Below are 13,497 nucleotides of genomic sequence, written 5' to 3'. Positions count from 1 at the left end.
TTGTGAATCTTTTCATTATGGTTCGTATGGATTTATATGTGGTTTTGTGTGTATATATGAATTATATATACAAAATAAAGAAATATACATAATTACAAAACCAAAGAATTTAATAACATGAATCATGATGCTTGATTATTGATCAATGGAAAATATCAAGACTCATATTCAAATTTAAAATTTTAATTACTTGATCATTGATCTATGCTCATAATTCTAAAGAAATTCGTCACATAGAATTATTGAATTACAAAATGAAAGCTCAAAATATAGTTCATTAAAGTTTAAAACATGACAGAATGTTCGCGAGTCATAAGAGTATTCATCATTGATCAATTATCAAATGGATTATGAAAAAAATCTGGATCAATGGGGTCTTCAACAACTACAAGTGGTAGATCAAAATCATCATTGGAACCCAAACTTTTTCCACTAGAAATAGAGGGTGTTGTATCATCATCATCATCCACATCAATCAAAGTAGCTCTAACAAGATCATGAATAGTCATATCCTAGTCAATTGACTTGGGTGCTAGCTACATTCCAAAGCTTCTCTAACCCCTTCTTGCATTCTGGATCTGTGTGTGCCACAAGGTGCAAGTTGTTGTGAACTAACACTAAGTCTTATTCTTTTTTTGAACCCAATTTTTTATGCTTCATTGAGTGGATAAAAGAGTATGTACTTCAATTTTGTTCATTGACAGAAGAGCTCACAACCTAGGGTAGAAACTAACAAAACAAAAACATACAAGATAATTTCAAGAGTGTTGAAGTGTTAAGTTCTGCAATGAAAGTGACCAAGAAGAATGAAATAATTTAAAAAATTACTTATGATTAGACCTTAATTGCAAGAGACTGGGGGTTCATATAATCTTTCCCATGAAGGTGTTACCATGTAATAGCATCCATTTTTCCTTGGTTATTTATAACAATAGGATCTGCATCTTTTCCTGAGATGTATAATCCAAATTCTCTCCTAATAGTTTCCCCCACCTCTGGATTGTTGAAGACTACCAAATTCTCTCTTGTACCTGCTAGCAGTGTCAACATCTCTATATGGCAACATGCTTCTTGGAATAACGAGTATCTCTATGTTGTAATACGTTGGACATAAAGTATATGCTAGGAGGTGCAAAGGTATAGTCATTCTCAAGATGATTCTGATGCAATGGAACCTGATGGAATGATCCTTTGATGATCAACTAGGTCTTAGTATGCCAAACAAAAGTGTCCTATGATCCTTGTTTTGATCAAAAGTATTATTGCCATTATTCTGCCCTTTTCTCCAAGAGTTTTTTTTGCCCTTGAAGTCCCTTTGTTTTGGTCCATTTCTCCTCTACCTTGATGGCTAACTAATAGCACTTATTCATAGAAGTGGGAGTGTGTAGGCTTAGTTCCTCTTGGATGGGTACCTTGAGGCCATTCATGTACCTTGCAAGTTTTTCTTCCCCATGCTCCACTGGATTGGTTTTCATGCACAACTTTAGGAATTCCTCTACATAGGAAGTCACATCTAGGTTTTTTTGTTTCAGACTCTTCTTCCTTCTATGGAGTTGTACCCTATAGTCTTAAGGTACATATGTTTCTCTGACTAGTGCCACCATTCTATCCCAAGAAGAGATGATGCTTCTTCCTTTCTTCATCCTTTTAGTCTAGATGAAGTTCCACCAAGTTAGGGATGCTCCCTTCAACTTGGACTTTTCCATTTTTACTCTTTGTTTCCCTAGAATGTCTTCACATTCAAAGAAATTGATTAAGGCCTTAATCCAATCTAAGTCCACATTAACATTCATCTTGCCACTGAAAGTTGTTAGTTCCAACTTCCCCTCCATGGTCCTCTTCTCCATGGATTTGAGAGCATTCAATAGAGGTATTTGTTCCATAGGCACTTCACCATCTTCCTCAAGGTCTTTAGCCTCATCATTCTTGTCTTCTTCAGAAAGTGCCTCCTTGTTCTTATCCAACTTGCTTTCAAGTTCCTTCAGCCTCTTTGCTAGAGAAACATTAGTTGCCCTTTTTTCTCTAATGATCTTTGCAAGTTTTGCATTAGTTACCCTTGTAGGTATTTCTTCTTCTTCGATAAGAGACATGGATCTGATACCACTTCATGTAATGGAGCCTGATGGAGTGATCCTTTGATGATCAACTAGCCCTTAGATCCTCTTCATTGAAGGTATGCCAAACAAAAGTGTCCTATGATCCTGTCAAATGTGCTCATGCACCAATCACAAGTGCCAAAATTAGGATGTTAGGTTATCACAACCAATCTCCCAAACAAGGAAATCCCAATCACAAGGAAGACCCTTCAAACAAGACAATTTATCACAAATTGCCCAATAATGCACAAATTGACAATTTTTGACACAAGACCCCAAAAACACATAAAAGGACCAGGGATGACTCAAGGTTGAACTTGTGGTCTATTTAGGTCCATTATGAAGTGGATTGATGGTCAAAACTATAGTGTGCAACATTTACCTTATGGTTGCTTCACAAATCGACTATCCTAGACTTGTAGCCCTTTTTCATGAAAATTTGACTTAACTTCAGAAATCTCCACATAATCCTGTGAAAAAATCACATATTATAATACCCTTTTGGGGTTTACTAAACATGCTAAAGCACCAGGATTAAAAGGTATCACCAAATTAGGTTTTACCTAGTTTCTTCTCTAGGCAATTAACCCTATTAGGTCACCAAATACAGAGGAGGTATACTTTCCAAAGGCCCAAACTTCAAACTAACACTTGGAACATGAAGGGGCACGCATAAAAATGTTGTAAACCTAATTGCAAGGTCTGGTTACTCTTCTGGAGCAAGTTATGGGAGATGTTGATCAACGCTATAAGCATGCACATGAGTCTTGAATGTTTAAGGCTTCAAATTTCTCTTTGCCACCTGTACATATAAACTTAAGAATAAATGAATCTTAAAGTACATAATCTACACTTGGATTTCACTAGAGGCCATTAAATTCCCATGGTGAAATCCTGAGATATGAAAAATTCTTATTGAAATCCTAGGTATGACAACTTTTAAGAGCAACTTCTACAAAAATCTCAATATCTTGAGTTAGGAGATTGATCAGGATCTCAAACAAAATGTATTGGAAAGGTAATTAATTAACCTATCTAGAAATGTAGATAGATCATCCTAGTATGTCTGTACACATTGCTACAAGATGAAAATGATAGGAAATCTAAGTTGTTTTTATTGATTTGAATGCAAAAGTACATCATGATACCTACCACCTACCTGAAAGTGCTTATGTAGGCATCCCCAATGGTCACAACAGACTTTAAAACCATTTTTTTTCCATTGGGGAGTGAAATTACAAATTATGCAACTTCTTTCTAAAAGTTGCTTGACAAATTTTTAGCAATTTTTGCACTTCATGCAACTTTTGCAATTTTTGAACAAAACATGTTCAAACCTTAACTAAATGACCCAACTAGGACCAAAACATGTTAAAAACATAAAATATCCTAAGATTTTAAGTCATTTGACCACCTTTGACCATAGTTGACCAAGGGCTTATGATTATGCCAATCTTTAGACTAGGCCTTACAAATAGGTCCAAATGATTAGATACTATTTCTAACCTATCTATAGGTTCTTTCAAATTTGAAGATTCCTCATTTGTTGTGGGTGCTCCTACACCAAATTCCTTCTCCTTTTTATGACTTGGGATATCAAATGATGTTCATTAAATTATCTTGATGTAAGTAATTTAAATAGAAATTTAGATATCTCTTAGTAAACAAGGATAGAGGATTGTATTGTAACTTACCAATTTGTATTTCTGGCTTGTCCTTGGTTGCGATAGTTTGTATTTCTTATGCCTTGTGGTTGTTTTGGAGTTTATTTTGACCAACCCAAGTTTTAATTGCTTCTTGTTTGTGTCCATAGGTTTTTTGATATTATATAAAAAAACAACCAAGCATCTCTGTTTAAAAATTCATTTTTAAGGAAAAAGGGAAAGAAGGGGAGAGCTAGTGTGGATACTTCTAATGGGCGTCTAATGGAACCAAAAAAAAAGAAAAATATGAGAAAATAAAATAAAAGGCATAAACAATAGTTTGGCTATGTTAAACGATTCCTCATTTTCTACAATTTGAAGATATCAGATATTTATGGAAGGGATAGATGGGGCAATGAGAAATTAGTATCCAGGTGAAGGAATCTTTGAATCATAGCTTGAAAACTCTCTGAGTTGCTAAGTAATCTTTTTTTTTTTGGATGAATACTCACAAGTTTAACTCTCACCTTTTTGTAGACAAAAAACCCATGGATTAAAATTGTCAATGCAGGTAGAATGGTGATAAAAATACGCTTTCCACATGTTTTTGCTATAAAACCATGGATTTTCTCTTTCGAGTTGTGATGTTTTAAATTTTATACACTTGATAATTGAATTTTACAAAAAAATTATGCTTCTTTAAGAGATTTTAACTTTTATTTATTTTTGAGTTGCTAAGTTGAAAATCTTGCGCCTGCCAAGTACTCTCTAAGTCCGAGTCTACAAATTATGCTCTAAATCGTAATATTGTTGTTCCCACTCATATCCTATGTGTTACAATTTCATATTACAATAACATTATAAGTTTAATTTATAGATTCTTCACAAATATGTTAATTGGCCAATTAATATTTTACAGAATTTTGATTTTACACAATGATTTGAATCTCAACCTTAAACAAAGGGATCTTATTATTGTATTTAGGCAGATTTGTCTTGTTGGTATAAGACTTGTATTGTCACTTGTGTGTTTTAAGTGAGTTATTCACATTTCACTGAGGTCTTCTGCTTGATGTTAGTTTTTTCAAGAATAATACTCACTAGTCTTTTTGTGGTGATATTTACTCACATTTTTTTTTCAAATTTTAGAAAATGCATTAATTTGTGTCTTTAGAAGTTTTTTCACAATGAATGTTGTCCGAGAAGCTTCTAGGAACCAAATCTTGTTTTTTTAAACATATTATTTCCTTTTATTTAGACCCCAAATATTTTGTCATAAACATATCCACCAAACCATGGATATATTTGAGTATGGATTTTGTGTTGGAGCTTCGCCACACCCAATGTGGTATTGATTCTATTTTTGTAGCTTTTGATAGAATGTGAAATATGACTCATTTGATTTAGTATCCAAAAAATAATGATGAAACAAGGATAACATACTTATTGTTCTCATAGGTTGTTGAACTACATGACATTCCAAAGACTATCACATCTAATAGGGATATTCAATTTTTGGGTGATTTCTAGAGGACCTTATGGAAGAAGATAGGAATGAAGTTATAGTTTAGTAGTACCTACAATCCCCCAAAACATGGAAAAACTAAGTTAGTAAATCAGATTTTGAGAAACTTGTTAAGGTGCATTGTTGAGAATTGCCCAAGCAGTGGGACTTGACATTACCCCAACTAGAGTTTTCTTATAGCAGTTTTGTTAATAGATAAACCATGAAATATACTTTTTAGATTATATATGGTAAGAATCCTCAAGGATTTTTGGACCTCATACAACTTCCTATGCATGATAGAATTAGTGATGATGGAGAAGCATTTGTTTAACACCTTCAAAAACTACAACAAGATGTAAGAATGAAGTTGCACAATATTAATGAGAGATACACATATGTTGTAGATGTCAATTGAAGACAACAAATATTTAATGAAGGCAATTTGGCAATGGTATACTCAAGATGTGAGAGATTTCCTATTGGATCATATCATAAGTAAAGAAGATAGGTCCTTACAAAACTATCAAGAAGATAACTGATAATTATTATGAGGCTTGTTTACCAAATAATTTTGAGTATTACTCATGTGTTTAATGTTTATCAAAAGTATTACTTATTTGTTTACCAAATAAGTACAGACAACACCTGCTTCCAAGTAAGAAGGAAAAGATTGCCCAAATCTTATACAAACAATCTACATTCTTGTGGTATGGTCACTACAATAGGTATTTGATTTAGAGGGATAGATTACCAAAAACATATAGCACCTAGATATGAGAGTGAGAGGTAATGAAGTTGGACCTCACAAAGCTGCAAGAGTTCACACAGAACAATTTTTCATTAGTTGTATTCTTTTCAATAAGCGGGGAATGATGCAAGGGCTTCTAAGGGTCATAACTTTTGAATTAGATTTGAGTTTTCCTTAAAATATATAAGCTTCTTTTTTAGAAGGAGTTATGTGGATTCCTAGCTGAATCATTTATTTGGTTGGTTGTTTCAACATTTTTTGGGAGCCAAAAAGCTCATTTAGGCATTCAATTTAGCTTTTAGTTTTTTTTCATTTGTTAGAAATTGGTGTTTGTAATAACTTTGAAATTATGTTTTGAATTTCAAATATTACTTTTGAATTGTTTTTTATCTTAATCTAGAGTAGCTTTAGGCAAAAATCTAGCTATCTAGGATTGCCCTTTTTGAATGTGTACTTTTCTCAAGGTGCACTTTTTGAAGGTGCACATTGCAATTTTGAATATGCATAAGTTGGAGGACTCTAGAAGGTGCACATGTGCGAAAGTGCACAATTATAAAGTCTTAAAGATTTCTAAGGTCCCAAAGATGCTAAGGTGTGCAAGTGCACAATTTTACAAAGTTTTGAAGAGAAAAGTGCATACATGAGCAACGTGCGCAAATGAGATTAAATCATTAAAAAGATAAACAAAAGTGATCTAAAACCCCATTTAAGAAAAACCCAAAAACTATTTAAAAAACTAAGAACTCTAATTTTTTTGGATGAATTGAACATCTTGCACACTTCCCTAAAGGTGCGCAGGAGTGCATGTGCGAAGGTGCACAAGTGTGCAGTTGTGTAATTTGAATATTTAGTGAATAAATTGTCTCTAAAGGAGCACAGATGCACATATCAAAAATATCTAGAGGCCCCTAAGCTCCCCAACATTACCATGACTTCCTCATCTTCTACAATAGCTAAGATCACACCCAAACCCATGACTTTCAAGTTCCAAGGAATGACCAAGAAGTTACACCTCATACTTTCCATAGGGAATTGAGGGTAAAGTATGAAGCTTCAAACAGGTTAGCTCCTCAAGAAATCATCTCCGTCATCCAAAAGTCCAACGGGGAACATCCATAGATCAGATTGGTTGAAGGTTAACAAGACTCAGATGATTGAAACTAAAAATTATGGAGTTAAAAAAATTCTCACATAAAAAAATTGTGGAGTTAGAAAAATTATCACCCTGAAGATTTTCGGAGTTATAAAAATTCTCACCTTGAAAAATTGTGGAGTTAGAAAAATTCTCACTTTGGAAAATTGTGGAGTTAGAAAAATTTTCATTGAAAAGTTGTGGAGTTAGAAATTTTTTGTCAATTTTGGTCCTATCATCAAGGTGCATTTTTAGAGGTGCACTTTTTCAAACGTGCCTTTTCTAGAGGTGGACCGACAATTTTGAAGAAGTGCATTGATAATTAACTACTAGTTGCTATTTTTGAGTATTCCATGCATCAAAAACATGTTTTGATGATAATTTAACTCCTAGTAACACCTAGAGAAGGTCAAGCTTGCATTTTTAGGAGTCACAACAACTCTCAAATCATCTCATGGCTTCTCTCTTCTTATCTTCTTCTTATTTTATTGTTTTAAGTCATCTAATGGCTCGTGCACCCTTTAATTGATATAAACAAGGGTGAAGACCTACTTAGCACCATTTAGAGAGTTAGCTTGTATGTAATTAGCTTTATTTTATTAATTTTTTATCATGATCTTGCATTAGAAGAGCTCTCACTCCTAAGACAAAAGGAAGAGAGAATTCTTTTTAAATACATGGATGTGATGTGTACTCCAAGCCGTTATTTTGAAGCAATAATATATGCTATTGGTGCTCTCATTCTAAGTGTAGTAAACCTTGCTAGAGTGTGTTGTTTTTTTGAATTTATGTTCATGAATGATAATGTTTTATTTCATTTTTATAATTGTGGGATCTTTTAACTCAAGTGTTTGCCTTATGTTAACAAATTTTGTTGTTGTGTTGGGATAACGACTCTTTCTCTAGCTTGCACTTGGCATTTGAAATCCCACTCTCGCTCTTGCTCAACATTTGAAATCCCGCTCCTGCTTGGCACTATTGTTCCACTCAGTGCTTTGTGCTCTGGCCATGGCCCCTCCTAGTTGCTCCTCAATGGACCCTCTAGTTTGTGGGGATGCATTTTCTCGGTTGGATTCTTCCGAATTCCATTCAGGGCTTCAGGTTGTTCCTGCTGTTGGAGGTAAATCTTTTTTGGATGTGGCAGCTTTCAAGGCTATAGTCCATGGTTTGGGGATTCTAGCTATGGATCGCCTGATCTTGTCCTTGCTAGCGAATTCTGTCTTGGTTAGCAGTCTGATCCGTTTGGTTTTGGATGATGATATCATTGGTGAAATTGCTCTCATAGCTAAAGACTTATCTCAGAGGGGCACTATCTTCAAATTTTGTGGATTTTGGCCTTCACTACAAGTTCTTCATGCTTGGATTTCTAAGCACTAGGACCCTTTGATTTCTGAATCTGTCCAGATTTTCCCTGTGGCTAGGGGTTTTATCATCATAAAATTTGATGTTGTTGATGCCAGGAGGTCTATTTTATGTAGCCACTTCAGTTGGGAGGATCATTTCCCACTAGTGGCCAAACCTTGGTACAAGGGCTTGGATCCTGCAACAAAATATTTTTCTTATATGCCTCTTTGGGTTAGATTCCGTAATCTCCCTCTTCACCTATGGCTAGATTAAGTTCTTGAAGCTGTGGGAGATGCCATTGGTGACTTCCAAATAGCGGACTCCAAATCTTCTAATATCTTGTATACTACTTATGCTCGCATCCTTGTGTTGGTGGATACATCAAAGGGACTACTTGAGAAGATCAAACTTGAGGACCCTAATGGTTCTTGGTTTTAGACTCTAGACTATGAAGGAATTCCTTTTCATTGTATGGTCTACTTCGGGACTATTCATATTGCTGCTTGATGCCCTAAAAAAGTTAGGAAATAAAAAAAAGACCTTCTTGGTGGTTTGGGGCTTTGGTTTAGCATTACTCTGTCCTTAAAGATGTTTCTCTTAAGGATGCCCCCCTATCTGTGGTTGCTAAGGGTGCCAATAGCCCTACTCCAGCTAGACCTAGTCTTGATCCATTGATGGATTTGGTTGTAGTGGTTTTCCCTCCCTTTGGGGTTCATGTTGCATTGGACAAAGTTTTGGATGTGATCTTACCTATTTCTCTAGTTGGTTCATATGGAAAAGCTTTGGTGTGGGAGAAAAGGAGGAAGGTTGGACAAAGGTTAAAGGTTAAAAATAAAAAATTTCCAACAGTCCTTGGATCGTCTTCTTAGATCTCACTCTTTTGGGAGTAGGAGGTCTTAACTATTTTAAGTTATAATTAGTGGCAGAAATGTATTGTGATATCTATAAGGCCACCCTGGGCACCCTTTGTTGGTTGGCGACGTATTTCTCCTTTTGTCTATGGTATCTTTTTCTTGGGCTCCATTGAAAATATTTTGTGTAAAGGGTTTTATGCACCCTTCAAAACTTGTTTTCCTTAATAAAAAAAAAATTATGTTGTGACAAATTGGAGAAAGGATCACTATTGTTCTTACATAGCATTTTGTCTCATGTGAGCGCACTTTCCATGGCCTCATGATTTGATGAAACATGAAACATCTTTCATTTTTTATCAAAGTTCCCATCAACGGTTGTATCAGTGGACTTGAAGTGATGCTCCCGATTTCATTGATTTCCTACCAAATCATTTTGATAATTTAATTCGTAGACGTGTTGTTACTTTGGTTCAAGTCCATTAGGAATTTCCCTTTTAGTAATTTTCTTTATTCTCTTGTTGCTCTATCTTCATTATCTGCTTTTCAAAACACTTGGTTAAAATAGGAATTCATATAGTTGCAATGATAAATTGCATTCATCATAAAGCATAAAAGAATCATAAAATACAATATTTTTTGTGGTTACATTTCATCAAAATTGTGCAAATTAGTGGGTACCAGCAAAGGTCTCCTTGTGAACATACACATTTATCTTCGATTGAGTTACCTAGCAAGTTGAAAAAAAGTCACTCAGAGCCTTCGAGTTAGTCATTGATAAGCTTTTCAAGAGAGAATTTTGAGAGAATTTCTACCGTTAGCATCATGCAAAATGACCGCTCGAAACTTTGTTGGATCCTTTTGGGCTTCATATGATTCTTATATTTGTGATTTTTTCTTTGCATTTTTCTTCTTAAGACTTCGATAATCTTTGTAAGCATAATGAATTTCTTCCATGATATCAACATCTGATTCCTTATTGTAGGCCTCTTCTTCATCTTTTGTATATGTAGTAGATCCCTCTTTGAGTTTTCCATCAACTGGGGCTTTTTTGTATTTGATTCATTATCTTCTTCTATCATTTCTTTTCCATCATTCAAGATATTATTTTCTATTTCCATGTGTATTCTAAGTGGCATCTCATCACATATATTAACTTCCATATTCTCACATGTATGTGATTCTATAATATCAATATAATTATCACTGCACATAGACTCAATTTCTCTTTGAAGGATTTCAATATCAGTTGCTTCCTCAAGCTAGTAGTTGGTACATTGCTATTATTATCTTCATATTTGCTTTCTTATTTCCTTTCATTTTTTCCATGTGTGCTTAGTAGATCTACCTTCAAGATATTAGGCTTTATAGAAGGAACTCGCTCTGATACGAATTGAAGAGTGCATGATTATACTAGGAGGGAGGGGGGAAGGGGTGAATCAGTATAATGACAACTTTTTTAATTTAAAACTTTTATCCAAGTAATAACCTTAAATACTAAAATGAACAATTATGCGCATGAACACAATGCCATAAAGATTTACATGGAAACCTAATGTAGAAGAAAATCATGATAAATAGTTTCTTTGTATATAAACTTGATCTTTTATAATATTTTGCAGGCTCTAACCTACTAGAGGCTCCAATCCCTATGTTTATGAGCATTGAATCACTGGAAGCTCCAACTCCCATATTTTGCAAGCACTGACTTACTAGAAGCACCAACCCCCACTCCTGTCTTCGTGAACACCAACCCACAACACACAAACTAATTTTCCACCTTGACGATGTTACCATACTTCAACTGATGATGGATACATCGATTGCACAATTTTCCTTCTTCAATCTAAAATTTATGAGTACTTTAACTTCGACACACACCCATCTTATATATTTTCTTCAATAGAGATATTTCTTATTATATTTATGCAAATAAATATATGTATATCCTTTCTAATATCTGCATTTCAACTTCCTTTAACATAGGTCATTGATTAATATTTTACCCCTCGCTCAAATATATATATATATATATATATATATATATATATATATCATGTGAATGAATCTGCATGTATACTTTTGTAACCTGCACTTCGCTATATTTTTGTAGCCTTATATAATTCTCATTTCCTCTGATTCACCATCTACTCTCCATTCAATTTCTTCTCATCTTATTACTTTTTATTCCACACTTTTCTATAATTTTATTCTTTCATCTATTTTTCATATTATCTTCAAAGATTACACACACACACACACACACACACACACACACACACACACACACACACACACACACACACACACACACACCTCTCTTCTACCTAAAAATAATGCTCACACCTTTTCATTAAAATTAATTCCTTCTATTGTATAACTTTAATCGTATTGTACTTGTCTAGTGTTATCATTATTAATATGTGTAACTTTCAATTTTTTTTCTTTATTATATGCCCTTGTAATGGTTTATATGAAACTCCTTATTCTCATCTTGTGGATGAAAGAAAATATATCTATGATATATACATTATATTATATAATATGGTACTTCTTACCTCTTTCAGGATAATCTCCTATTGGCTGCCAAGCACATATATGTTGTTATGATGAATCATGGTTTTTTTTTGTCTCTACTCTTTTTTAAATCACCGCATATGCTTTAACACTTATTTTTTGATTAATTATATTCCTTAAAATATTGCTACAAATGGTGATGACTTGTTGGACAACACAACGCAAGTCACTTTCTTAAATAGCGTTCATGGTGTCTTTGTTTTTTTGGCTCATTATTTCTTTTCTTATAAAAACAGTGGCAAAGCCACTAAATATATTTACATATAAATTTAATATTTTTTACATTTTTAATTAATTCTAAGATACGAAGCTCCCGGAGAAAAGAATCAGGAAGAAAAACTCCGTTCATTACCCCATCAAGAAGAAGAAAGAGATAAGAAAGGAAGAAAAAATATGGAAGTTACACAGACCTGGTTATAACGATCCAGGAATGAGACTTTCAAATTACAAAATACATAAGAAGAATAGGAGGAGAAGAAACATTTACCTAGAATATACAAATATTTACAATTACAATCTGTACAGAATGTCACCAAAAGTCAACATAAAACTACTACAAAGCCAAGCTAGTTGACTAATCCAGCTACTGTCTAGAGTGCTGAAAAAATCCATGCATATACTTGCTCACAAAAAGAGTGCAAAACACAAAATGAAAAGAACCACAAGAACCATGAGAACCAAGTAAAATTATTCCTCCATATCCCCTACAATGGAAGAAAAATTACCAATCTTAAGAGTAAGATCATGAGTGGAAAAGGAAGGATTAACCACAAGTGGAGTAGGAGCTTGAGAAGGTTCATGCTCTAAAAGATCTAATAAACAAAGACAATTTAATGCACATTATTGACACAAATTTTCGGTAAGCAACCATCATATTGTTGCAATGCAGCCTTAACAAGATGAAACGACTGCCTCTCTAGGGCTTTTTTAATACTCTCATAAACCACATAAACACTATGATTGCTGAGGAGTGCATGATGATGAAACAAACTGCCAATGAGGGCATCACCACTCCAAAGATCATATTTTTGATAGGCTTTAGTAAGCTTTCCCCCTTGAAAATAAGTAGGTCTAATAATCCTAGTAACTATCAGCTCCAAGTGGAATGGGGACTGCAATAAATCCATAGCATTAGATAGAAAAATTGACAAAATGTGAGATGGATATATTAATCTTTTGCAAGAGGGAAAGATAATCTCATGCCCAATAATCCTCTTGATTCCTCTATGGATATGAGGATGATCACAAATGATCATGGTAGCTAGCATGCCATCTTTGATGTAGTCAAGAAATGGCTTCTCCTAATCTTCCAGCTCCAGAAATACCCTAAAATTTCTTAGATAGTATTCCATATGAAGTGAGGAGCAGGTTGAAAAAACTTCAATTAGATAGCTTACTCCAACCAATGAGTTGCGACAACTTGACATGATGATGCTACAGAAACCTATGAAGAATGACTCAAAGAAAAGAAGAGGCCAAACGAGACCACCTAGGGGCTCAGACACCTAAGAAGAATTCAACATCAAATACTAAAAATACTCCCACAATGAAGAACGTATTGAAGAAAATGAAGAAGCCAAAAGAAATTATCCCAAAACC

The sequence above is a fragment of the Cupressus sempervirens genome, chromosome 2 (assembly GCF_028749045.1).
Source record: "Cupressus sempervirens isolate cs-2001-9-10 chromosome 2, ASM2874904v1, whole genome shotgun sequence".
NCBI classification, from domain to species: domain Eukaryota; kingdom Viridiplantae; phylum Streptophyta; class Pinopsida; order Cupressales; family Cupressaceae; genus Cupressus; species Cupressus sempervirens.
This window is presented reverse-complemented; position numbering follows the sequence as displayed.